The sequence below is a fragment of the Protopterus annectens genome, chromosome 1.part1 (assembly GCF_019279795.1).
Source record: "Protopterus annectens isolate FY-2018-M chromosome 1.part1, PAN1.0, whole genome shotgun sequence".
In the NCBI taxonomy this organism is placed as follows: domain Eukaryota; kingdom Metazoa; phylum Chordata; order Ceratodontiformes; family Protopteridae; genus Protopterus; species Protopterus annectens.
The window spans coordinates 1569346993-1569374496 of NC_056726.1; positions in this window are offsets into that span (position 1 = coordinate 1569346993).

Below are 27504 nucleotides of genomic sequence, written 5' to 3' on the forward strand. Positions count from 1 at the left end.
CATAAAAGACCATTATATATGATAGAAAAATGTATATCTATATGTTAAAATATAAATAAATACAGTTGAATTAAATATTAAAACTATCTCATAAAAATTAATCATTATAAAATATAACTGTAAACCTTCTAATGCAAATAATAAAATATAAATATTAAGAATATTAATAGTAAAAAAATATTTATGTGTGTAAAAATCACATTAACACATAGGAAGCTTAAGAAAACTACAGTTTAGCAGCAGAGAGCTTAAGGACAGCCCTCACAGAAATATTATCATTCAGCCCTGGTGCTGTTGCTGCATATAACTTGAGTTGCCATAGCATATTTATAATTGAATGGGTTTTGGATAGAAAATCATGTTTATGTGCTGTCACATGATTTATTAGTGGTTGTATATAAATTCATATCATGTGAGTCTGTATCTGTTCTGATGAAGTCCTAGCATTTTTACATGGATGAAGATGCTCTATGTTATATTCAATAAGTGGTGGATGCTTCACCAATCTTTGTCCTATTTTCATTTAAGTGGTGTACTGAAGACAATATTTTGTGGTACTAGTGATAGCTGTTTTTGGATTCTAGGAGGAATGTCCAAATATCATAGTAGGTGAGAGACATGGTGCCCCATGCTGATGTATTGTGCTCTGTGTAAATAAATGTCATGTATATACTTAATAGGAGCTGGTAAATCTTTTTAAACCTTCTTATAGTCTGATTACTGATTGTTGTCTGCATCTGATCCTGTTATTTCTAGGTAGGGGCAAGTCATCTCTGCTTGTATGCTTTTTTTATATGAATATCCAATCTATGATAAAACAAGGTTTTGGCAGCTATAAAAATGTATCTCAATGCCCATTTGAAAGACTGTCGCTGCATAATCATCAACAACCCCCTTTCCCCCATTTTTTACATTGGGTTGAGGTGTTGTATCAACTGATGCCACCTACCTCTATTTATTACCTCTCTTCTACTTTCGTCAAAGCTCATGCTTGAATGTTGCAGGTCTTCTCTCACACAATTCATCCTTCTCTTAGCTGGGTGCCCTTTTCTGCAATTGGAGATACTTAGGCTTCTGCTCTGATGTCCTTCTTTCTTTGTCTGTCCCACCATATACATCCTACCACCCGTCTCAGGCACTTCATCTACATCACCTCTAGCTTTCTCAGCTGTTCTGTCTTTACTGCCCAGGTTTCATTTTCCCTTCTATCTCAGTTCTCAGGTTTCATTTTCCCTTCTATCTCAGTTCGCAGGTTTCATTTTCCCTTCTATCTCAGTTCGCAGGTTTCATTTTCCCTTCTATCTGTGAGGTTTCATTTTCCCTTCTATCTCAGTTCGCAGGTTTCATTTTCCCTTCTATCTCAGTTCGCAGGTTTCATTTTCCCTTCTATCTCAGTTCGCAAGTTTCATTTTCCCTTCTATCTCAGTTCGCAGGTTTCATTTTCCCTTCTATCTCAGTTCGCAGGTTTCATTTTCCCTTCTATCTCAGTTCGCAGGTTTCATTTTCCCTTCTATCTCAGTTCGCAGGTTTCATTTTCCCTTCTATCTCAGTTCTCAGCTTTTTGTGATTTTCCTCATTGGCTGCCATTACAACTGTCTTATCTGTACTCACTTTCATCTTATGTGCCTTCAGGTTTGCATTCCATTCTGCCATCCTTTGCTGAAGTTCTTGCTCAGAGTCTGCCTGTAATGCCACATCATCGCCATACAGCATCTATGTTGATCATAGGATCATAGCATCATAGAAGGTTACTAGGCTAATGGTCCTGGGGCCCTTGCAAGCCTAGTCAAGGGTTTATCCCCAAAAAAGAAACCTCAATCAGCACCTGTCACCCCTGTCAATGAGTGACTCAGGTGGAACCCCTAGGACAAATTTGTCGTTTCCCATCCACTCATCATGGTTGCACTTGAAGAGAGTCAGTGACGTTCTTTGTTTGACATGTATAGAGACTCTATTCCAGAGATGGGGCAGCCTCTGGGAGACAAACCTGTCTCTCTAGAAGGCTTTGTTAATGTCACATATTAGATTTAAACCTTTCAATCAGGTAATATGCATGGAGTTAGACTTACAGATATGGCACTTCTCTAGTAGAGTGGGGTTTGAGATTGTCTTGTAGGTGAGACAAGATCACCCCTGAGCAATCTATATGATACCAAACAGAGTGATAGTGATCTGAGCCTGTCCACATAGGACAGGTGTTGGAGGCCATGGATTCTCTTTGTAAGGTATTTCTTTGGCCTTTCCAGTTGGTGCAGGTGTTTGGAGAGGTATATACCAAACGGGGCATTGTAGTCAATTATTGGCCTAATGATGGAGGAGTACAGAGAGGTAATACCCTCCTTTTAGTGCATGCAATTCATTTACTTATGAGATGAACCAAGTAAAAGGCTTTTATGACCACTGCCGCTACATGATGGTCAAATGTGAGATTGTTGTCAACCTGTGTACCCAGGTCTCTCACCACAGGTTGTGTGCTTAGGGGATTGCTGTTGATGTGGTAAATCAGCAGGGGCTGTGTTTCTGCTGAATGGTATGATAATACATTTTTTGTGTTTAACTTAAGGCCATGACTTTGGAACCAGTCATTTCTGTGAGATCCTCTTTGTGGTATGTTAGCATCCTCTGGGGAGTCAATGAGCCAATGACAGCACCCAACGTACAGTCATCTGCAAACTTGGTCAGCCACAGGCCTTTTGTCTTTGCCTGAATGTCTGAGAAGTAGATCACAAACAATAGGGGGCCCAGGACAGATCCCTGGGGAACATCACTAGTGACAAGTCTACTGTCGGAGGTGGTGGCACCTATTTTGACTTTGTGGGCCCTATCTGCGAAACAGTTGACCACTCACCCGAAGAGATAGGAATTTATGCCAAGTTGTGTTAGCTTTTTGATGATGCCTGAGTGGGGGATTGCGTCAAAGGCTTTGGCCAAGTCAAGGTAAGCTGTATGTACTGACTTTCCTTAACCAGTGCCTTGGTGACATTCTCAAAAAAGTCAACCAGGTTCAACAGGCAAGATCTGTCCTTGACAAATCCAAACTGGGTGGGGTCAAGTGCTTGGAGATTGCCTATGTCCTTGTTTTTGAGGTCCATAATAATAATATGCTCCATGGCCTTATAGATCAGACTTGTCAAACACATGGGGCTATAGTTTCCAGGGTCAGTAGTGGCACCACCTTTGTGCAAAGGGATGACAATGGCAGTTCTCCACTCTGCTGGAATGAAGCCTGTAATTAGGCTATTATTGAATAGGGTGTCAATGGCAAGGCTAGTTCTTACTGGAGATGTTGCAGAATACAGTCTGGGATAATATCAGTTCCCATGGAAGCTGTGTTCGTTGCCTTGGAGAGGGCCTATAACACTTGATCTATGGAGATGTGAGGTGCAGGGAAAGTATAAGGGATGTTGAATGGGCTTTGGGTGGGACAGGGGGTGAAGTTTACACTGAACCTATATGCTAGCATGTTAGCTAAGTCAACAGGATTAGTGTAAGAGCTTACTGTTAAGAACTAATTCGGAACAAACTTGGGCTTTGCCATGGAGGTTTCTGACATAACTGAAAAAGGCTTTTTAGTTAGCCTTTGTTTTGGAGGCTAGTTTCAATTCATAATTGTCTTTTTAGGCTTTCACTAGTAATCTAATTTGCTTGTTCTGTCCCCTCTGACCTGTTTGCTAATGTACATCACCATTATGAATAGCAGTGGGGTTAGAAGTGAACCCTGATTCACACCCACTCCCATTGGGAACCTCTGTGTGAGACTGAACACTGTCTGTACTTGAGTCATTGGGTCTTTGTACATAGCCTGCACTAATTCAACCAATGTTTCTCGGACTTCAAACCTGTGCAGGACTGCCCAAATCAGCTTTCTTGGGACCTTGTCATATCCATTATCCACGTCTAGGAATACCCATTTGGACTCTTTTCCAATTTCTAGCTTCTTTTCAAGTATCTGTCTCACTGCAATGATTGAGTTAGCTGTGCTGCATCCTGATTTGAACTGCCCATCTCCCTTTTTACTTTCTATTACTCTGAATATTCATTTATCAGTCATCATTTCCAGAACTTTCATACAATGTGACAGGAGTTTGATCCCTCCATACTGCCCACAGTTGTGAAATGTCCCATTTGTTCTTGAACACTGGCAATGGTATGCTTATTCTCCAGTCATCTGGGATACACCTTTCTCTCCATACGTCTATGAGTACCCTCAGGTTCCATTTCTCCCCTATCTTACCCAGATCTTTATGAAATCTGCTGTGACCTCATTCCAGCCTGCTGCTTTCCCTGACTTCATCTTCCTTAGTTCTGTTCTTACTTCATTTAAGGTAGACTCCTCCTCTTCCCTTATTCTAGTCTATTTCTGGGGCAGTACAGCTTCTGTGGGGCTTTCTTTAGTCAGAAGTTGCTGTAAGTACTCCTTCCATCTGCCTTTGATGTTCTGTGGACTGGTGAGATGGTTGTTACTGGCATCCCTTATGAATGGTGTCAGACTGTCTTCTTTATCATTGCATCTTTGGTTTGCAACCTGATATAGTTTCTTTGTGCCATCTACTGAGTTACTTTCTTGATGCAGGTCGAGTGCCTCAGATGACTTGTTCTTTACTTCTACAAGTCTTTTCTTAGCCTCTTTGTTAGCCAACCAATATTCCTTCCTAGCCGGTTCCATCTTTTCTGTCTCACATTTATTCCTGCACTCCTTTCTTTTGATGATCTCCTGGACTTCTGAATTCAAACACAAGCTTTCTTTATGTATGATTTTTTTTCTATACCTGGCATGGCCGCATATCTGTTCTAAAGTCCTTACACATGATATTTTGAGGGTCTACCATTCTTCTTCAACTCTACCTGTTTCTTCTTCTTGAGATGCTAGAGCCCTGAATATGCTTTCTCTACTGTCAACTTCCAGGTTCTCAGCTTGGTCTCTGTCAACCTTAGCATTTTCTCTGACCACTGCTTCATGCTAATTGTGGCAACCGATGGTTTATGTTGTTTGCCGACTATTTCACTGGGGATGACTTTACAATTGCTACCCGGTGCCCTTTTCTTACTAGGATGAAGTCTACCTGAGTTGCATGTTGGCCACTGTTGTACATGACCTAGTGCCTGTCTCTCCTTCTGAACCATGTGCTGGCTACTATCAAAACATTTGCCAGTCAGAAGTCTAGAATGACCTCTCCTTCTTTATTCCTGCAGCCGTCATATCTTGTTCTGTTTGTCCTGATTCATGCATTCAGCTCACTCACTATCAGCATCAATTCATGTTGTCCATTTTATCTAGTAGAATCTGAAACTGCTGCCTGGTTGCACTCTTTTCTTCACTATCACAACCCTGTTGTGGGGCATAGGTTGAGATTATGAATACTGTCATATCATTAGGCTGGGGTTGTCTGTCTACATGAGGCAATGTAGCAATTGCTTCATGTACACAGACAACCCTCTCCTCCTACCACCCAACACTACAACCTGTGAGAGATGCACTTATCTAAGCAAACTAGAGGTAAAGCTCTCTCCAACCAAGACTGAACTTTAAAGTCAAGAAAAGAAGGTAAACACTTGCACCACACCACACTCATCACATAGTCCCACTAAACCTACATCACCAAACTCTACACATAGAAACACAAAAACATTCGCAGAGGCTTTCAATAATAATCTGCTCAAGCAGCAGAGACCTCCAAAGCAGAAACGCAAACAACCTCCACCCCCCAACACAACCCAAATGACACATAGCTCACAGATTCAGTGTGCCACTCAACCACAGCCCATAAGGCAAAACAACGTACCCAACACACTAGTCATAGGAGACTCAATAGTCAGGCACACTGATGTCCCACTCACTAGGCTAAACAAGGAGAAGGTTACTGTCAGCTGCTTGTCAGGTGCCAGGATCCGCCACATAACTCACGCACTCAGGTCACTCCACAACAAGTACAAATATGACTCTGTCATTGTCCATGTTGGTGTGAATGACCTGAGACGTACCTCCCTGAACTACATGAAAAGAGACATGGAAGAGCTCTTTGATATTGTAGCCCAGGCAGGTATGACCCTAGCCCTGAGTAGCATCCTGCCATCTCCCAGAATGATACCGCAGTACAAGGACAAAATGCTTGACTTCAACAATTAGCTAAACTTCTGGTGTAATTCTAAGGGGATCCCATATCTGTCTGCCTGGGACGACATGGTCGACAGACCACGATGCTTTGCCAGAGATGGCCTTTACCTGTCACCCCTGGAATTCTGGATACTGGCTAAGGCTCTTGCCGCCCCTATAGTGCCTTTTTTAGGCAAGGTTCAAATGACAAAATCACCACTGTAACAGGAACAGGCAAGCAAAAACTGAAGGCAATGCCACTCAACTCTAGAAGTCTAAATCTCAAAATGCACTCCATCAAGGCACTCCTTAAAATGGAGAACATAGATATCTGTGCAGTGACTGAGACCAGGTTCAAAGCTCCAGAGAGCACCCCTGCATTACCAGGCTATAACTCATACCACACTTTTCGGCCACCTAACCTGGACCGGAAAACCAAAGGCGGAGGTGTGTCCATATTCATTTAGGATATCCACACGTCCAAAGCTAGTTGCTCAGCATAATGCATCCAAGGTTATCCAAGTGCAACTAACTCTGGGCAAAACTGCAATCCAAATTGTAGCTTGCTACAGATCCCCCACCATGCCCCAGGATTCCCACTCCTCTTTTCTTAATATACTGGAAAATATTAGGGTTCACCCAAACACCCTAATAATGGTCGATTTCAACTACCCCACCATTAACTGGGAAAACCACTCATGTACCAACTCCTTTGCGCAACGCTTTCTGGAATTAATAAATTCCAATTCCCTGGATCAACTTATCCACACCCCCACCAGGGGCAACAATATCCTAGACTTAGTCATTACCAACATGAGTGACTGGTGTTCCACACCTGAAGTCAACTCCTCATTTGTCAGATCCGACCATAAGCTAATCATTCTAGATACCCACATCCTACCCCCACCCCCCCATTAAGGAAACCACGGTAAAAAATTTCTCCAACGCCAACTTCATGCTTCGTAAGACAGAAGTGGTGAACTTCATGACACCCATGCAGTTGAACAATACAGTTATGACTGCCAAATCCTACACAAATGCACTCTATAAGCACTTACACGAGTGCATAGATCATGCTATCCCAAACAGAACCAATATGCTATCCTCCAAAAAAGGAAGCCAATCTGGAGATCCCCTGCCATAAACAAACTCTATAACAGAAGGAAGAAACTGTTGCAAAAGAGAGTAACATCCCATGAGTGGAGGAGTTCCCTGGTCAGCCTGAGATCCCTTATAAGATCCTCCAAAGCTAGCTATGAAAACAAAATCACCACTGATTCTAGGGTCAACCACAAAGCATTCTATAGCTATGTCAAGAATCTCAATGGCAACACACAGATCTGCTCTGAGTTACAGCACAACAGCACCAAAATTACAGAACCAACTGATATTGCCAACATCCTGGCTGATAGGTTCAGTGCTAACTTTACCCCCCTCTCACCCCCTAAAGGGCCTATATCTATACATAAAGAATGCAGAGTCCCTGTAATCACAACTATGCAGGTAAAAGCTGCACTCTCTAAAGCCAAAAACACAGCATCCATGGGACCGCCCAACATCCAAGGCTGCATTTTACATGAACTTCAGAACGAATTGGCTCCCCACCTAAGCACCATGTTCAATCATAGCCTCATGTCAGGCTTTGTGCCCACTGAATGGTGCATAGCAACAGTTATCCAACTCCACAAAGGGGGAGCCACCACTGATCCCAGGAACTATTGCCCTATTAGCCTGATGAGCCTGGTCTGTAAGGCCATGGAATGTATCATCATGGAACTCATAAACAAAACATTGATTACCTACAAACTCTGGACCCCACTCAGTTCAGGTTTGTGAAAGGTAGATCATGCCTCCTGAACCTGATCAACTTCTTTGAGGCAGTCACCAAAGCCATAGATGAGGGTAAGGTGGTTCACGCAGCCTATCTTGACCTTGCCAAGGCTTTCAACACCATCCCCATTCTGGAGTTATAGCTAAACTCACTAAACTAGGTATAAATCCCTATGCACTGACAAAAATAACCAGAATAAAATAAAAACTAAAAGGACTGAAAGGTAGAGCCAGAACATAATCCACACGAACTCCGACAAATAGATGTAACAAGTTTATTGGTGCTTCCTGGTACCTCGGCTAACAAGCCTTCAGCAGGAATAAAAATCCACACCAATACATCCACTTTTTATAAAGCCTCCAAATTACTTGATTATGTGCTAATACATTAATTATACAATCATTTATTTAAATCCCTTAAAAGAGATATGAGTGAACATAACAATGAAACAGAAGAATAAAGAATCCAGTCAAATGGAAACATTTTATGTAACTTATATAAACCAAATGATTAAAACATATTAACATTTAATTCCTGATGCAATCCTTTAGGGTAAAGCATGTTAAAATTAATAATACATTTTGTCTCCAATTGCATTAACTTTTTCAAAATATCCTCTCCTTGTGTATGCAAAGGCTTTGTCAAAATGTAAAAAAATAAACTAGCATTGGAACCCCCAAGAGACATGTGGAAATGATGGGTTATTAGACTGTCCAACCTATGATTTCGGATGTCTCCCAGGTGTTCCATTATCCTGTTTTTGACCATCCTCTTGGTCTGTCCTATATACCACCTAGTTGGTGTACATCCACAGCCAAGTATGTAAACTACCCCACATGATCTACAAGGGAAATGGTCCCTAGCTGCATATCTAATATTGTTGATTTTAGTCCCATTTAAATTCTTTAAAACTTACAACTACCACATATAGAGCTACCCCTCAAGTTCACATTAACCATGGGTCTCCTTATATTTAGCAATTAATTTAAATTAAGGAACCTGCTATAAGAGAAAACAACCCTCTTTGGGAACAAATGCCCCATGTTTTCATCTTCACAAATAACGGGCCAAAATCTGTCCACAAGTTTCCTAAGCATTGTTGATAAGGGAGGAAATATGGGAACAAAAAACATTCTATTTTCTTTATCCTCCATTCTCGACCATCCTAAAGCTGTTCTCCTATCACCAGTGTCCCCTACACCAGTTGTGCCCAAAACCTTGCTTTTGGCTTTATCCAAACAATCTAATGTATGCCCTCTATTAAATAATTTTTGTCTGACCTTCAAAAATTCCCCCGAAATCAATGATTTGTTGTATGTGTTATTAAAAATATGCTTATATTCTCCATATGGAAGTGATGTTAGCAGGTGTAGTGGGTGCATGCTCTTGGCCGACAAAATGTTGTTTGCGGCTGTTCTCTTAGTAAAGGGTCTAAAATGTATCTTTTTTTCTAACACAAAAAACTCCACATCCAAAAATTGGATGCTATTCTCACTAATCTCAAAAGTGAATTCCAGGCCCCATAGGTTCTTATTCATCTGTTCCATAAAACTCCTGAACTCAGCTGGGTCCCCCTCACAAACAAAAAACAAATCATCTATAAATCTTTTAAATATGATAACAAGGTGGATAAAAAAGCTGGTGTTATACATATGCCTATTTTCAAAGAAATTCACGAACAGAATAGCATATGCTGGGGCATACGAGGCCCCCATCGCTGTCCCCTCTTTTTATAAAAAATATTGTCCACCAAACTTAAAACAATTATGTGTGAGGGAGAATTCCAAGAGTTGTATCAAATAACTTGTTCGTGGGCCTTCACCTAACATTGATTTTACAGCCTCCAAACCCCAGACATTCGTGATGCTTGTGTATAAAGCCGTCACATCCACACAAGCCCAATAGAAATTTGTTTTCCAACATTTTCCACCAACAAGATCAGAAAGTTCCTTAATGTTTTTAATATAACATAAATACCTACATAACAAGATGGGTTTCCAACTGGCTCACTGACAGAACCCACACTGTAAAAGTTGCAGACTCCACATCTGACTTCAAACCAGTGACAGGTGGAGTACCACAGGGTTCTGTCCTAGGACCTCTCCTGTTTGCTATCTACTTCTCTGAAGTACAGGCTAACACAGAAGGCCTTTGGCTAATGAAGTTCGCAGATGACTGCAAACTAGGAGCCATAACAGAGTCCCCAAATGATGTGGACATCTTACAGAAGGGCCTCACTGAGACTGAGCCATGGCCTCAAGCTCAATGCCAAAAAGTGCATTGTCATCCCCTTTGGTAAAAACTCTGTAGCCATGAATTACCATGTAGGTGGTAGTCTACTTAATGCTGAATGTGTGATAAGAGACCTTGGGACCCAGGTGGACAGTAGTCTCTCCTTTGATAATCACATTGCTACAGTAACCAGGAAATCCTTCTACATGGCACACCTCATCACAAAAGGGTTCTCATCCAGGAAAAAATAAGTCATTGTTCCCCTCTACTCGACACTCATTAGACCCATTATAGAGTACAATGCCCGTTTTGGAATGTACCTCACAAGACATCTGCAACAGCTGGAAAGGCCACAGAAGTACCTCACAAAGAGGATTACTGGCCTGAAATATGTCCTACACTGACCAACTCAAAAAACTCCAGCTTTACTCCGTAGCATATCACCTACTACAAGGTGATCTCTGCCTAACATATAAAGCTATGTCAAACCCAGAGCTGTTGGACATGCTACTCCTAAAGAAATCCCAAGCTGTCCGAGCTACACACTCTAGGGACCTAAACCTTGTCACCTCAATAAACAGGACATGCTGGAGGGATAGATTCATGTCCCAGAGACTTCTCATACACTGGAACAAGCTATCCATCTATATCAAGCAAACTTCCTCATTAGCAGTCTTCAAGAAAAATCTTGATGAGTGGATGGGAAATAGGAAATACACCCCTGGGATCACTTCTGTGGCTCTGCTTGACAGGGGGACAGGAAAATAACTTTCTTGGGTGGCGTAAGCCAGGGAACCTTGTTGGCTAGGCTTACTTAGGCTCTTGGGCTGATAGCCTAGTACCTACCTAAGAACGTATGGAGTCTGATTGCCATGAGTCTGTCACTATCAACATCAATTCATGTTTTCCATTTTATCTAGTAAGATCTGCAACTACTGTCTGATTGCATTCTATTCTTCACTATCACAACCCTGTTGTGGGGCATAGGCTGAGATTATGAATACTGTCATATCTTTAGGCTGGAGTCTGATTGCCATGAGTCTGTCACTAATTTTGATGACATCTCTGATATCTTTCCTTCACCATAATTCCCACACCATTTCTAGACTATCCTCCTCCTGAGTAATACACTCTGGATCCCAAGCTAAATTGTTTTGGTGCACTGCCCTTCCACCTTGTCTCCTACCTACATAGAATGTGCATCATCCTCCTTGCCATCATGTTTGTCATCCACTTACAGGTTCTGTCCTGTCAGTGAACTTCTATTAAGTGTGGCAATTCTTAATTCATGTTTGGCAGGTTGATTGGTTTTATGTCCGTCTTTCGATCAGCAGAGCTATCCCAGGGAACCCAAGGTGGGCAACTGGACACCGAATGGCCAGGGCTGCTAGGCACCCACTGGCACCTCCATTAGCATGGGTCCTTAGAACAGGTCAGAGTACACTGATTCCTCAACCCACTTATCATTGGCAAATACCCACACCCATTTTGCAACTTTAGTTAACGCGAGCAAATCACTTAGACCCATATTTTTACACCATTGAGTGGTTAGCTATGCCATTCTGTATTCCTTGTTCTCCTATCCTGAGGATAGTGTGCACCATATTAGATGCCCAAAGCAGTTGGTCTGTACAACTCTTTACCCTATAGGGCACCACCTAGACTCTGTGCTGCTGCCCACAACTCCATTTATAGGTGAGTGTGAGATGAAAACACTTGGCATATTTTTCAGAGGTGGAAGGAACCCAATAAAGAAACAGAGAGCTCATGTAAACTCCCAACAGGCATTCGCTGGAGGCCAGAATTGAACCTTGTACTTGGTAGGTAAAGACATTAACCATTATGCCATCTGGTCATTGCAGATAGTTTTACCAATAGGATTTAAACAAATATGCAACATCCTTCCTGAAGACATTTTCTTATCTTAAATCATTCATAATTAATGGGGTATGTTCTCTACTGCTTGGATGATTTGGTCTGAGTAAAAAAAAAAAGAGGTTTATTACCCCATTGTGAACTGACAATGTACACAAGCAAACATTCAGGCTCTCAGTAGCTGATAGTCTATTTTATGGTGGGATGTTCCTCCAAGCGTAAAAAAAATATGAATAATAGCTCCTCCTCTTCAATTAAAGACCATGGATCCCTAAGTTCCAATTTTTACCTCCTTCATAACACCTTATGATCTCTTCTATGTCTCTCTTTCTCCTTACTAAAGCTAAGCTAAAAGGTTGCTAGATAGATTGAAATATCCCCTACTATTTCTGCGAAAATATCTCCCACAAATAGTTCAGCAACCCAAAGGTCTTTGTAAAGGTCTGCAGAAAGTTCCCATATGGCTTAGAGCCATCTCCCCAATTTACCTTTGATCACTTACATCCTGCTCCACCCTAACTTTGGCTTAGTAAATATATCCAATTTCTCTTCAATGAAGAAGCTAAACTAATCATAAATGACCAGAAAACAGTCTTCCCAAAACTCTCTTACCTCCTAATAATCTTGTTCCCCTGGAGTACAGTTATAGCAACTTTGACAGATTTCAGAAAAAAATGACTGCACTCCTCTTTACTTAACAAATGAAGCCTCTAATGTTTGACGTGACACATTCCCCTGGACTCATTAAATTCTGTGCAAGAATAAGTCTATTCTTGCATGGAATGGTTCATGTCCATTTAGCACAGCAGCACACTTTGTATATTCATGAAGGTGCGCTGTTGTACTTCCTATACAGACACGAAAAGGGTGTGTCCTAGTAGTGCACGGACACTGAACATGCCCCCTGCACTCAGAAAGTGCCGTATGGCACTTTCAAAGCCAAACTGGCATAATATTAGAGATTTACTCTAATATTATGCCAGTATTTCAGTGTCTGTGGACACTAAAATGAAATAATGATCATTTCAGTGTCCACAGACACTAAAATAAACCTCAGCATGAAGAAAGCAATGCAGGGTGTGTGTGACAGGTTCTGTGACACACCCCCTGCATTGCCAAAGTGCTGTACAATACCTCTGCAACCTACTAAAGCAGGGAATGTCTGCAAATGCACAAATAATGGGGGATAAATTCCTCAAAATGGACAAAACACACATATAGTGTGTTTGGCTTTCACCACCCATTTTAAATTAATTTTGCTATGCCCTTTTTCGAGGTTAGTATACTGTGCCTCTGTCTAACAGTGACACAGAAGTGATACCCGGGGTAAACCTATGATCTCCCATCCACTCATTAAGATTCCTCTTGAAGAGAGTCAATGAGGGACTCTGCCTAACCTGGACTGGGATTTTATTCCAGAGTGAAAGGAGCCTCTGGGTTATGAATCTGTCCCTCCAGCATGTCCTATTTATTTCAGTGCTGAGGTTCAAGTCTCTCGAGCGCATAGCTCGATGGGATTTGGATTTTCTGAGGTGCAGCATGTCCATTAATTCCAGGTTGGACATGGCTTTATACGTCAGGCACAGATAGCCTCTGAGCAGGTGGTATGCCACTGAGTAGAGCTGGAGTTTCTTTAACCGGGCAGCATATGGCATCTGTTTGAGCACTTTGATCCTCTTGGTGAGGTACTTTTGGGGTCTTTCCAGTTGCTGCAGGTGTCTGGTAAGGTATATCCCAAAAGGGGCATTGTACTCAATTATGGGCCTGATGAGGGATGAGTAAAGAGGCACGATGACCTCCCCTTATCTAGATGTGATTCCCTTCATGATTAGGTAGGCTATATAAAATGTTTTTCTAACCACTTTGGCCACGTGGTTGTCAAATGAGAGACTGCTATCAACTTGGGTCCCCAGGTCCCTAATTACTTCTTCTGTACTCAATGGATTACCACCTATGTGGTAATTTGTGGGCACTTTGTTTTTGCAGAGGGGATGACTATACACTTTTTGGCGGTTAGCTTGAGGCCATGGCTCTAGCACCAGTTGTCTGCTTCTATGAGGCCCTTTTGGAGGATGCTTGTGTCGGCTGGAGAGTCAATTATGGCACCCAGTTTGCGGTCATCTGCGAACTTGGTCAGCCACAGTCCTTCCGTGTTGGCCTGTACCTCCGAAAAATATATACCGAACAAGAGAGGTCCTAGGACTGAGCCTTGTTAGATGCCACTTGTAACTGGTTTGGAGTCTGACATGGCTCCAGCAATTCTAACCATGTGGGTTCCTTGAGCCAGTTTGCAACCCATCTAGTGACATAGGGGTTTATATTTAAGCGGGTGAGCTTATCTATAATGCCCGAGTGGGGTATTGTATCGAAGGCTTTTGCGAGGTCCAGGTAGGCTGTGTGGACCACCTTCCCCTTGTCAATGGCCTTGGTGACTGTTTCAAAGAAATCAACCAGGTTTAAGAGGCAGGATCTGCCCTTAACAAAGCCGAGCTGGGTAGGATCCAGTGTCTGTAGGTCCCCAATATCTTTATTTATGAGGTCCATGATGATCCTTTCCATAGCTTTATAGACCAAGCTAGTCAGGCTTATGGGGCGATAGTTTCCAGGATCTGTTGAGGCACCACCTTTGTGGAGAGGGACCACTGTTGCTGTACGCCACTCTTTGGGTACATATCCTTTGTAAGGCTGAAATTGAACAGTAGTTTTATGTTTGGGTTTAGTTCTTCTTAGAGTTCATGTAGGATGCAGCCCGGGACACCGTCTGGTCTCATTGATGCTGTGTTTTTTGCTTTGGAGAGGGCAGCTCTTACCTGAGCATCTGAGATGTCAGGGGGGGCAGCACTCTGCTGGGATAGATATTTGCCCTTTTGGTGGGGGCGTTTGCTGAACCTGTCAGCTAGGATGTTGGCAATGTCTGTGGGTTCGGTGTATTTTTTGTCATTTTGGACTAATTCTGAGCATATCTGGGAATTCCTACCCAGATTCATAACATAACTAAAGAAAGCCTTGTGATTATCCTTAGTGTCCTGTGCAATTTTTCTCTCGAAGCTAGCCTTAGACGATTTTATGAGTGCCCGTAGTTTTTTGCTAATACTGATCAGAGATGCCTTCCCTTTTTGGGATTTTGCTCTATCATGTAGTAGCTTCCTCCTTCTATTGTATAATTTGTTTATGGCTAGGTCCACCAGACAGGACGTCTGCCTTTGGAGGATTGGGTCTTGGTTTTATTTGGGATTACATGATCCATGCATTCCTGAAGGTGTTCATAGAATGCGTTTATAAAGGATTCTGCGGTCTGGGCCATATTTTCCACAGGCCCGGGGGCTTTGAAGGATTCCACCTCAGTTTTGAGGAGTGTGAAATTTGCTTTAGAGAAGTTTTTCACTGTGGTTTTTAGGGCAGGGGGTGGAGTCGGGATGTGAATATCCAGTGAGATTAGTTTATGGTCTGATCTTACCAGTGAGGGATACACTTCTGGTCTGGAGCATAGAGTCCCCATGTTGGTGATGATCAGGTCCAGTATGTTTTCCCCTCTTGTGGGAGTGGTAACAAGTTGTTCCATAGCATTTGAGTTTATAAATTCTAGGAACCTTTGGGTTAGGGTGTTGGAGCTAGAGTAATGCTCCCAGTCTATGTTTGGGTAGTTGAAGTCGCCCAATATAATGGTGTTTGGAGAGACCTTCCTGTTTTCCAGTGTTCTCAGGAAGGCCGAGTGGGGTTCCTGGGTTTGGGAGGGTGGTCTGTAGCAGGCTATAAACTGGAAGGCAGTTTTACCCACTGTTAGTTGCACATGGATAGTCTCTGATGCTTCGTGCTGTGCCACCAACCTGAAAGTGTGGGTATCTTTGACGAATATTGATACTCCCTCTCCTTTTGTGGTTCGGTCCAAGTTTTGGGGCCGAAAAGCATGGTATGAGGTATAACCTGGTAGTGCTGAGGTGCTCTTGGGAGCCTTGAATCAGGTTTCTGTTACTGCACAGATATCGATGTTCTCCATGCTAAGGAGAGTTTCGAGTGTGTACATCTTGAGGTTTAGACTTCTGGCATTGACTAGCATTACTCTTAGTTTCTTATCCCTTGTAATACCTATGGAGGTGGGTTTGTCTTTTGAGCCTTGCCTAAAAAAGGCACTATGGGGGTAGCAAGAGCCTTTGCCAATATCTGAAAGCACAGGGTTGACAGGTGCAAGCCATCCAGAGCGAAGCATCGTGGCTTGTCGAGCATGTCATCCCAGGCTGACAGGCATTGGATCCCCTTTAAATGACACCAATACTTAAGCCAATTATTGAAATTGATCATCTTGTCTTCATATTGTGGCATCATTCTTGGTGAGGGTAAGATGCTACTCAAGGTCAGGGTCATACCGGCCTGGGCTACATGCTCAGAGAGCTCCTCTTTGTCTCTTTTCATGTAGTCCAGGGAGGTACGTCTCAGGTCATTCACACCAGCATGGACAATGACTGAGTCATATTTGTACTTGCCTTGGAGTGACCTGAGTGCTCGTGTTATGTGGCGGATCCTAGCGCCCGACAGGCAGCTCACCGTGACCTTCTCCTTGTTCAGCCTGGTGAGCGGGACGTCAGTGTGCCTGATGATAGAGTCACCTATTACAAGTGTATCAGGTGTGTTGTTTAGCCTTAAGGGCTGTGACTGTTCGGCACACTGGCTTTGTGAGCTATGAGTTGCATGTGTTTTGTTTTGGGGTAGCTGTTGCTTGGGTGTCTGCTTTGGAGGTCTCTGCTGCTTAGGCAGATTTTTATTTAGCACCTCCGAGTATGTTTTTGTGTGTTTATGTGTTTGGTTTGCTGTCGTGGTAGGTCTATGTGAAACTGGAATTGTAGTGAGTGTGGTTTCCTTCTCCTCCTGACTGGTTTCGCCAGTACTGAGTTGAGAGAGCTTAGCCTCCAGTATGGCTATATGGTTGCATCTCTCACATGTGTTGGAATTTGTTGGGAGGAGGAGGAGAGGGTTGTCTGTGTACATGAGGCAGTTGTAACATTGCCTCAAGATTCCCAGATTCACCAGCTGGACCGGAGAGGAGATTGACAACTGACCTTTGGACATGCTAGAATAGTATTGGGAATTCCTTTATAATTGAAAAAAAGGGACAATGGGGAACAAGGTACTCAAGGGGAGTTTGTGAGGGTGTAGTGCTTTTAATTTTTTAGTGCTGACTTATATAATTGCTTTAGTGAGCAAGTGCCAGGAAACTTAAATGCAATGTGTTACAGGTAACTTAAATGCAAAAACGACAAAAAGTAACTTTCTTTCAAGTGAAACAAGGAAATAAGTACAGTAAGCAATGCAGATATCACTAGGGATCCACAGAAGTGCTGAAAAGCCGCGTTTTAGGTGGAATTAGCATTTCAGGGAAATAACAAGCAAACAAACAACAAGCATACAAACAAAGCTAGATTCAGCAGGCCTGGATCTAGTCTATGCTACAGCAAACAAGGTGTACCAATTTCAGTAAGAAACAGTTCAAATATGCAGGCACTATAAGCCTTTAACCAGACATTCCCAGCTCAGAAGGGCAGAGTCCAACCTCTCCTCCCACAAGAGTGCAGACCACGAACCCTTTTAATGTAAAATAACTGGCCTGAAGCCCACGTGCTTAAACCAGAATTAATACACTTTTAGAATAACAGACACTGATCCCTCAATCAGCAGTTCCCAACTTAGAAGGATGTAAGCTACCTGTTCTGCCACACAGTGCAGACCACAAACCTTCTTAATGTAAAACAACTGGCCTGAAGCCCAAGTGCTTAAACCAGAAGTAATACACCTTTAGAATAACAGACACTGAACCCTCAATCAGCAGATCCCAACTTAGAAGGATGTAAGCTACCTGTCCTGCCACCACAGTGCAGGCCACAAACCTTCCTAATGTAAAATAACTGGTCTGAAGCCCAAGTGCTTAATCCAAAAGACTTAGAATGATAGTTACACTTTAATCAAGTTACCACCAAGCAGTAATAAATACAATTTAATACTTTAAAGAAGGCCTGGATTAGTGCTCAAGTTTTACAAACAAAGCTAGATTCTGCAGGCCTGGATCTAGTCTATGCTGCAGCAAACAAGGTGTACCAATTTCAGTAAGAAGCAGTTAAAATATGCAGGCACTATAAGCCTTTAACCAGAAATTCCCAGCTCAGAAGGGCAGAGTCCAGCCTCTCCTCCCACAAGAGTGCAGACCACGAACCCTTTTAATGTAAAATAACTGGCCTGAAGCCCAAGTGCTTAAACCAGAATTAATACACTTTTAGAATAACAGACACTGAGCCCTCAATCAGCAGTTCCCTACTTAGAAGGATGTAAGCTACCTGTTCTGCCATTACAGTGCAGACCACAATCCTTCTTAATGTAAAACAATTGGTCTGAAGCCCAAGTGCTTAAACTAAAAGGCTTAGAATGAGTTACACCAAGCAGTAATAAATACAATTGAGTACTTTTAAGATGACGCAAAAGCAAAATAAAGTAGGAAGAAACACAAATACAGTAAAAGCAGATATTTTTTTTTTTTTTTTTTTTTTGAGTGAGCAAATGAGATGGGCCCAGGAGTTACAGGACAGAAACAAGTGCAAATGCAGGCCATCAAATCAGAAAGTTGAGAGAGATGGAAGACTGCCCAAATGGCCAATAACTACAAATTCTGGGCCAGAACCACTCCTTATGTGGTAGACAGGTTACCTAGTGCTTACCACTCCCACTGATAAGCTAGAAGGCTTCCCTCCAACACAGAAAGGCTTGGGGGGCTCAGAAGCTTACAAATTGTCCTGGATACAGCAAATCTGTATCTGGAACAGTAATTACAGGAAAGGTAGGAAACAGGCTTACAATTTTTTTTTCAGAAAAGTAGCAAAAACAGTAGTAAAAACAATTCACATGCAGTGCAAGCTGGCACACTTAAGTATGTAGCAATATTAGTCCACACACAGTTTGAAAAAATGTAATTAAATTAAAAAAGGACTAAAAGCAAGTGGGTAGAATGCGGTAAAGAGATGGGACTGAGGGAGTGTCCTAGATCAAATCTACAGTGGGGCGGGCACTGCAAAAGCCACCAAATTTAAACTACAACCAAGAACAGGGAGGGGGGATGGGGAAAAGTTTCAACAGAGATGTGAGGAATCAGAGGGCAAATTATAAAACCAAAAAATATATACTGATCTCTATATATTTGCAGAACAGTAAGACAACAGATATCTAAGCAACAATTTAGCTCTATAATACAGAATAATACAGAAAAATATACTCAGCGCTATATATTTGCAGATAGACTTGTAAGGCTATCTCTCAACACACAGGTTCCACTTTAAATGCAGGCTGCTGCTATTAAGTCAAATTAAGGGAACCTTGAGTTAACAACACACAAGCTATAGAAACCAAAATGAGGGGGTGGTGGGGAAGACAGTTTCAACAGAGATGTGAGGAATCAGAGTGCAAATTATAAAACCAAGAAAATATATACTGATCTCAGTATATTTGCAGAACAGTAAGACAACAGATATCTAAGCAACAATGTAGCTCTATAATACAGAATAATACAGAAAAATATACTTAGCTCTATATATTTGCAGATAGTCTTGTAAGGCTGTCTCTCAACACATAATATAATAATTATGTAAACTTTTTTTCTAACCTAAGAAATATTTAAGCATAGCTAAGCGAGTGTGTGCATTATCGCTCTCTGCTTGGCATAGCTTAAACATCCCATAGGAGATAAATGCAAATATACAGGTGCAATTTCCTACCCAAGATAAGATAGTGTACTGATTAGAATCCTTGCTTTATATGCAGGCATTCATGGTTCAAGTATCAAGACATGCAACTTATTTTTCTATGGAAAAGTAGTCTTAAAATTATTTTTGTAAACTTAAATTATGTAGTAACTATTTTTGTCAACCAGGGTAGTGTAGCAGGTCCAAATGTGAGATGTGAGGCTAGAAAAGATGTGAAACACCCATATAAACACAAGTGCCCCATTCAGTATAGTCACACAAGAATATAATTTAATGAAAGCACATAGGGGGATGTCATGGAAGGTAAACATAAAACTATAATATGTCAGTAATGATGAATCAATCCCACAATCCTGATACTTTATAAAATGAAATGTGAGCAATGCTAAGTAGTGCTCAGCTATGCCTAGCTAGTGTAAGCATTGCTTAGATGTAAACACTAAGCAATAAGTAGCCGAGCTAAGTGGATTTGCGCATTGGTAAGCAGTGCTCAACATCTATCCCTTTAAGCACTGCCAGCCTTAGCTAAGTATGTTTGCACGTTGCTTAGCTTAGCTCAGCATATTCAAAATGGCCCAATGATGGCAAAAGGTGGGAATTTGGCTCTCTTTAAACCTCAGAGCCAGGAATACAGCCATAACCATTTGTAGCTCACCCATGCAGGCACTATGGTTGGTGTAGGAGAGGGTTCATGTTTTTGGGTGCAACGCTAGGTCATTCAGGATTTCAGGGTTATGGTTCGACTCCTAGTGAAAGACCATGAGGACAGACTGCTGCAGGGCCAGTACCAGGGCTCCCAGTACAAAGCACAGGCCTGGGACTGTCTCATGCACATGATCTCATCAGTGCAACTAGCATCCCTCAAGCATAGGAAGAGGGAGCATTTGGACCAGTGGACCTAAGACGCATGGGCACAGAATGTCCCAGAAGTGTGTAAGTATCAGTATCAATTAGTGTTCACCAAAGTCCAGCTTGCATATGTGATTGATAGGTATGCATAAATGTTTCTTTATCTCTTGTACAGCTGCAGATGAGAGGGCTGTGAACATAGAAGCCCATGCCAGCAGGTTGCTAAGGCTGCGCCTTGAGGCTGGTGAGTACAAACCAAGTTCATAGTATTCAGGGCAAATAAATAGAAAGGAGTAGAATGTCAACTGCCAGTAGGTTAAAATGTGTACAGTATGTAATAAATAAATGAGATGTTCGCAGAGTAATACTAATGTATGGGATATCTGTCAATAAAAGTGCCTGTACTCTTCAATAAAATTAAAAACCCCAGACTGTCGTGTTTACTTGGGTATGTGGTGGTATGAATCTAAATGTATAAAGGTTCTGCACAGCATCTATGGCTCTGACAGCATTAATTAATTGAGGCTCATCTGACAAAGAATGTGGAGCTGCACCAAGATCTGATCCCTGAATAGTAATCTGTAAACTAGTATACTGTATCCCCTACAGCACTGCTTAATGTTAACCATTGCTTCCAAATTGTAATATGTCAAAGTATTAATACACAGTACAAGAACTATCTGCCATCCATAAATGTCAGCATTACAAGGTCAGATTGTCCAACCAAGAGAGTATTAGGCAGAAAACAGTCAAGCAGCAGACAGCAGTTCCTTAATAGCTCCTTGTGTTGAAACACAACCTTGTTGCTCCTTTTTGCACAAACAGGCATGGTTCGAATCCCATGTGTGGTAATAAGCGGTATGCATAATTTCACCCAAGAATATGTGAATATGTGTAGAAACAGTCAGGCAGTGTTAACAGATATTCCATCCACAGTTCTGCCAGGTAAGGAAACGTATGTATTAGCTTTAAGAAGGCTTTAGTAATACACTGTGTACAAACATTCCACTGCCCAACCCCATGCCATAGGTAGATGTAAAGTGAGGTTATACCTGGAGAGTAATGGGTAGAGTAATGATCAGTACAGTTTTGAACAATCAAAGCATATCCAGTTGTTAATTGACATCTCTCTTTCTCCCCCACCCTATCTATACCAATAATTCATACACATAATTGACGGGTATATTTTTCTCCAAAACTACTGTTGGGACATTTGTTCTATTGTTCTACAAATACTGAATTGTTTGATTATTAATGATCCCCTTTCAAATACTATCATTGGTGGCCTGTTGCTATCAATGTAACTTGCATGCCATTATGATGCTTACTGTTGTTACATTTATGCATGTGTTCTGTTTGCTATGCAACTGTTTCAAATCTGTTGTTTTGTGTTAATTGGAACACCCATGCATGCTGTTAAAACTAATTTTGAAATGTTTTGTTCATGACTAACCAACCATAGCATGACTGGGAAGGCAGATACCGACGGATCCACCTGTCCCACCTCAACTGGTTCTTGTCTGCTGGTTTTGCACCACCTTCGGGTGGAACTGTCTCAGGAGATGGGGCCCATCCCCCGGGAGTGGGCACAAACAGGAAACTATCACCCGTAGTCAGGTCCAGGGTTTGGTGCGTAGTACCATTCAAAAGGAGTTTGGTGGATTGCTGAGCCAGATTGAGGGCTGCCTGATGAATCTTGAGGATCAGCCTGCCCCTCCTGTCCAGCCCCCTGCACAGCCACCTTTGGGGCCATGAAGGTGCAGTGGTGACTGCCCATAGGTGGGGACCTCAATCCCACTGTATCCATTTGGGGGCTCATGGGCATCTGATTCCCAACCACCCTCCCCGTCCAAGGTGTTTATCCTCCACATGTGTCATATATCACCCCTGTCTGCTGTCTTGTCTGTCTTGCCTGTCTTTCTTCCCAGCTTACCTCCTCAAATATACCTATAATCCTTCCCCAACATCCCACTCTCACCTTAAAAAAAATAAAAAGGCATCTGTTCCCCAAAAAAAAAAAATTCACTTCACACATAACTGTCCATTTTGCACACATGTCCACTGGACACATGTAATCTGGTCCAATTGACTTGATAACACATTCACGTTGTCCTCATCCCTTTCTCAGGGATTTGAGTGTTCAAATTCACCTCCAAATTCTGTAGAAATTCACAGCTGTTGCTCTAGAAGAAATGGACAGCTATGGACCTTTCCTACACCTGTCCTGCACATCCCTAGCTACATTTCATACTGTACCCCCTCTGCATTCCCCTTTTTTCACCACTTACCTATCACCCCATTTTCTTTACTTTTAAAGAAATTAGCGTGGGGGTTAGCGGGAATAAGAGGAGGTAAGTGAAGCTAAAATGGATTAACTGTAGCTTGGCATTGCTTACTGTCACGCAAACCCATGCAAACCCACCTACAACTGCTTAAAAGTGCCTTAATTACTCTGTATCCATCAGACCTTGTTCTGCCCAGAAACAAAATAGTCAGCTCTGCCAAGTCTCTAATGTGGGATACTGTGCTCTCCAAACACAGCAACATACTACTACACCATCTGAGCTGTGAGATTCTGTAATGCTTTAACAAACATATCACGCATTCCAGTCATTTAACATTAAGGAAAAAAAGCCATCAGTCTCAAGTCTCAAACCCATGACCCTGTACACAATAGTCAGAAAAATGTACCACTACACCATCTGTGCTGCAGGAATTGATGTTGCTTTTTCAAACATATGTAATAGAGGCATACGACATTAGGGAGAAAGCTCTGTGGAATCATTTATGTGTTGTATATACATATACATATATATATATATATATATATATATATATATATCTATATATATATATATATATATATATATATATATATATATGTGTGTATATATATATATATATATATATATATATATATATATATATATATATATATATATATATATATATATATATATATATATATATATATATATATATATATATACATATATATATATATATATATATATATATATATGTCTGTTGAAACATATATATGAAATAGTAGATACAGAATATTGATATAGATATATAAATGTATACAAGAAGGGAAAAAATATGCACACACACACACACACACACACACACACACACACACACACACACACACACATATATATATATATATGAATGTATGTATATAACATGCAGTGCAATCAGAAGTCAGAACCATCCCTCCCAACCTCTTAGTGCAAGAAACCTGTGCAAAGGCTGTAAAATGAGGGGGGCACATATAGGGACATATTTCAAATACTGCTGTTACAAATGAAAACATTTGCTACAGCAACAGGGTGTGTTTCAGCAGACAATTACTGAAGAATATCAGGATGGAAACTGAAATGTTATGTCATTATTTACTGAAATAAATCCTTGGATCATCAGAGAGACTTACAAGACAAATACCAATACATTGTGGAACAGAGCAAAAGTATGGGCCAAACATCTGGACATTCTGTGAAAATCCTGGCAGTGGAGATGTATGCTCAGAACCCCATTGTGCAATGAATCTGGACCAAGCCTGATAAAGTGGTGGGGAAAAGGCATGAAAATAAGGACATATCCAAAATACATGAGTAGATAAGCTGAGAAAGTTGATGTAGTAACACTGTATGTCCTAACATACATTGACTGAAATATCACAAGCCTGGGACTCAATTGCTTCTCATTAGTTAGTGACCTCAATCCCCACATTATCCCACTGATGTCTCAGGAATACACAACAGTCATGGTGACCAGACCAAAGATATCGGCCAGACAACTGGACATCCTATGAATATGTGGACATAACACAACATTAGGGAAACTACACTCAGCTACCAAGCAGCATCCAAACTACAATTAGACTGACATAACACTACCCAAATCCAGCTCTGGGGCTGTACACATACATTTGCAAATATAACAGGCACTACAGAGATGTAACACTAGGGAAAACAGACACTGGTGGGAAAGTGCATACCCACAACCAACTGCACCACAGTCACAGTGACATATCAGTAAGTAAACTGAACACTACAGTATAATGACTGTGTGAGCAACAATATCCCATGTGCCACTTACACATTACTCCTACATGTACTGCCCCCAGTCCCAGTGTAGTGGAAATTTTGAGGTGTTATGGGACATGTCATGATCTGTCTGTACAAACATATATAGGAACCAGAAACCAGAGCAGCATGCACAGTCAGATAGAAAGGGCCCATGACACTCACATGTACCCCCTCCCTACACAGCCCAAATAACATTTACACATTACACTATCCTGACAGTCTGTTAACAATGGCTAGACATACACAGATTTCTCAAATGTACAGTTTCCCACAGAATGAATAGGCACAGGACTCATATCTATGGCCACTTCCTTGTTACATGTCTGAGGGTCTATGACATCACTGGGATGGTAGCAGGAATGAAGGCAATAAATAATGATACTACATACCTCTGAACCTCTTAGTGCATGACATCTGGACAAAACCTAAAACAATTTTGGGACAGAGGCCCAAACACAGGAGTATATTGGACATATTGCTGTTATAAATGTAGACAGTTTCTGGTGTTACAGGGTTTGTTGTCACATATCTTTTCTGAGGGATATGAAGTCAGTAACACCAATGGATGTTAGCATTTACTGACTGCATTCCCCAGAGTATCCTACTGATTAGCCAAGGACAACAACTGCCTGGAGAACAGACCAAACATATGAGCCATGCATCTGGACAGTGTCTATGCCTCTAGACAGTGTAGAGGTATGACTACAGTCATGTAACAGAATGGAAATCCCCTGACAGCTGCCAACATGTCACCCAGCACCTTATGAAGCACAGTAAGACCAACGCACCACTCCCCTACATCAGCTCTGGGTAATTACCCATGTATATTCAAATACAGAATGCACTACAGAGATGGAACTGTAGTGAAAAGCAGATAGTGGTGCAAAAATGTCCACCAAAAACATTTGCACCACAGTCACAGCAACATACCAGTACCCAAAATGAACTCCAGAGTAGAACGACTGTCTGAACAAACATATCCTGATTGCCATTCACACACTACATTGGCATATACTGGCCAAAATCACAATGTACTGGGAATCCTGAGGTGTTCCATGACATTTTACAGTCTGCCCCTACAAGCATACAGGCCTGATAGACCACCACCAGCCATAGCAGCATGCACAGTCAGACAGGTAAAAGACGCATGGCATTCACATATGCTATTCTCCCTACCCAGCCCAACAAACAATTACACACAACACTGCTACACAATCTGGACAGTCTGTTCACAATGGCCACACATACATAACTGTCATATGTACAGGTTTCCACAGAATTTCCAGGGTGTGGAACCAAAATCCTGACCACTGCTGCATAACACGGCCAGGAGTCTGCTAGGTCACTGGGATGATAACTGGAGTGGAGTCAGTAATTAATGATATACCATACCTCTGCACCTCATAGTGCAGGACATCTGGACAATGCATGACATACTTGGGGGACAGGGGGCCGGGAAGAGGAACATATCACACATAATGGTGTTACAAACTGAAACAGTAACTGGTGTTACATGTGTTGTTGTAACATAACATCCCTGAAGGATATGATGTCTGGAACACCAATGGATGTCAACAGTTAGTGACTACAATCCTCACATTATACTACCAACCCCACAAAAACAGATGTTTTTGAGGAACCAACTAAACATAACAGGCAAACCTCTGGCCACTCTGTGGACAAATTACCAGTAGAGAGGTATGTCAGAGGCATATCACTGTCAGATGTCAAGTCACTCAGTAAATGCATGTCTAGACAAACCCTGTCAATCTAGCAACCCTCCATGTGTATAACAGCACTAGTGCAATACAATCTGTACCCAATTCTGAAACTTTGTCTCCCATTTTGTTGGGCTGTCTCCACATGTCCTGTCCTGTGAGGTATTCCCACCTACTGTCTGTGAAGCTGTAGCCCTCACACCTCTGTAATGTCCCCTGCACAGGCAAGGAAAAGGGGCCAGGGCCACATGAAGGACATTCCATATGTTGTAACTAGCAGCAGTGTTCAGGCCCACACCATAATACTATGTGGGCACCTACATAGCTGTATGACCTCAGCAATACCTGACAGGACAGCATCAACCCCCTCAAGGTAGGATAAAGATCTGTGGTGGAGAGCAGCAATACACAACTACCATCATAGATGGAAATAATTGCCGGATGGGTCAAGAAGGAACAGATGCCTCATTGGCAGCCATGTCACCTTGTCCTGCACAAGTAAATAAGGTCACAGGTGGTGTACACTAAGGATGTCTTTGAGTGAAATTGGATACATCCACCAAGGCCAATCATTAGGCCTTCCAGACATGCGTCTGCAATTCCAGAGGCAACACACAAATCTGCTCTGTAGTGGTGGTCAATAACACCACATACACATATGCCATAGATATAGGCAACTGGCTGCAGACAGTTGAAGCGTAAACCTCACCGCCCCTGACCCCCATAGGTACACATGTGCATGTACAGCACCTGCCCCCTTCATGATCAGGAAGCAGGTCTGTAATGCCCTTTCAAAGGCAACATATAGAGGTCTCCATAGGCCTGACATAATTCCTGGCTGCATCCTACATGAACACAGGCATGGGGTCTCAGACCTATTCTGTGGTGTGGTCAACCACAGCTTGAGCACCGGTGTCTTCCCATCTGCACAGAGGATAGACAGAAAGTTGATAGAAAACAGGTTATGCATTAGCATGAATGTTTTGAAGGATACAAGTCTGAAACTGAAATGCATGCCAATATGTCATGACAGCAGTCCTCAATGACATGGGCAAAATCCTCAATACTCTCC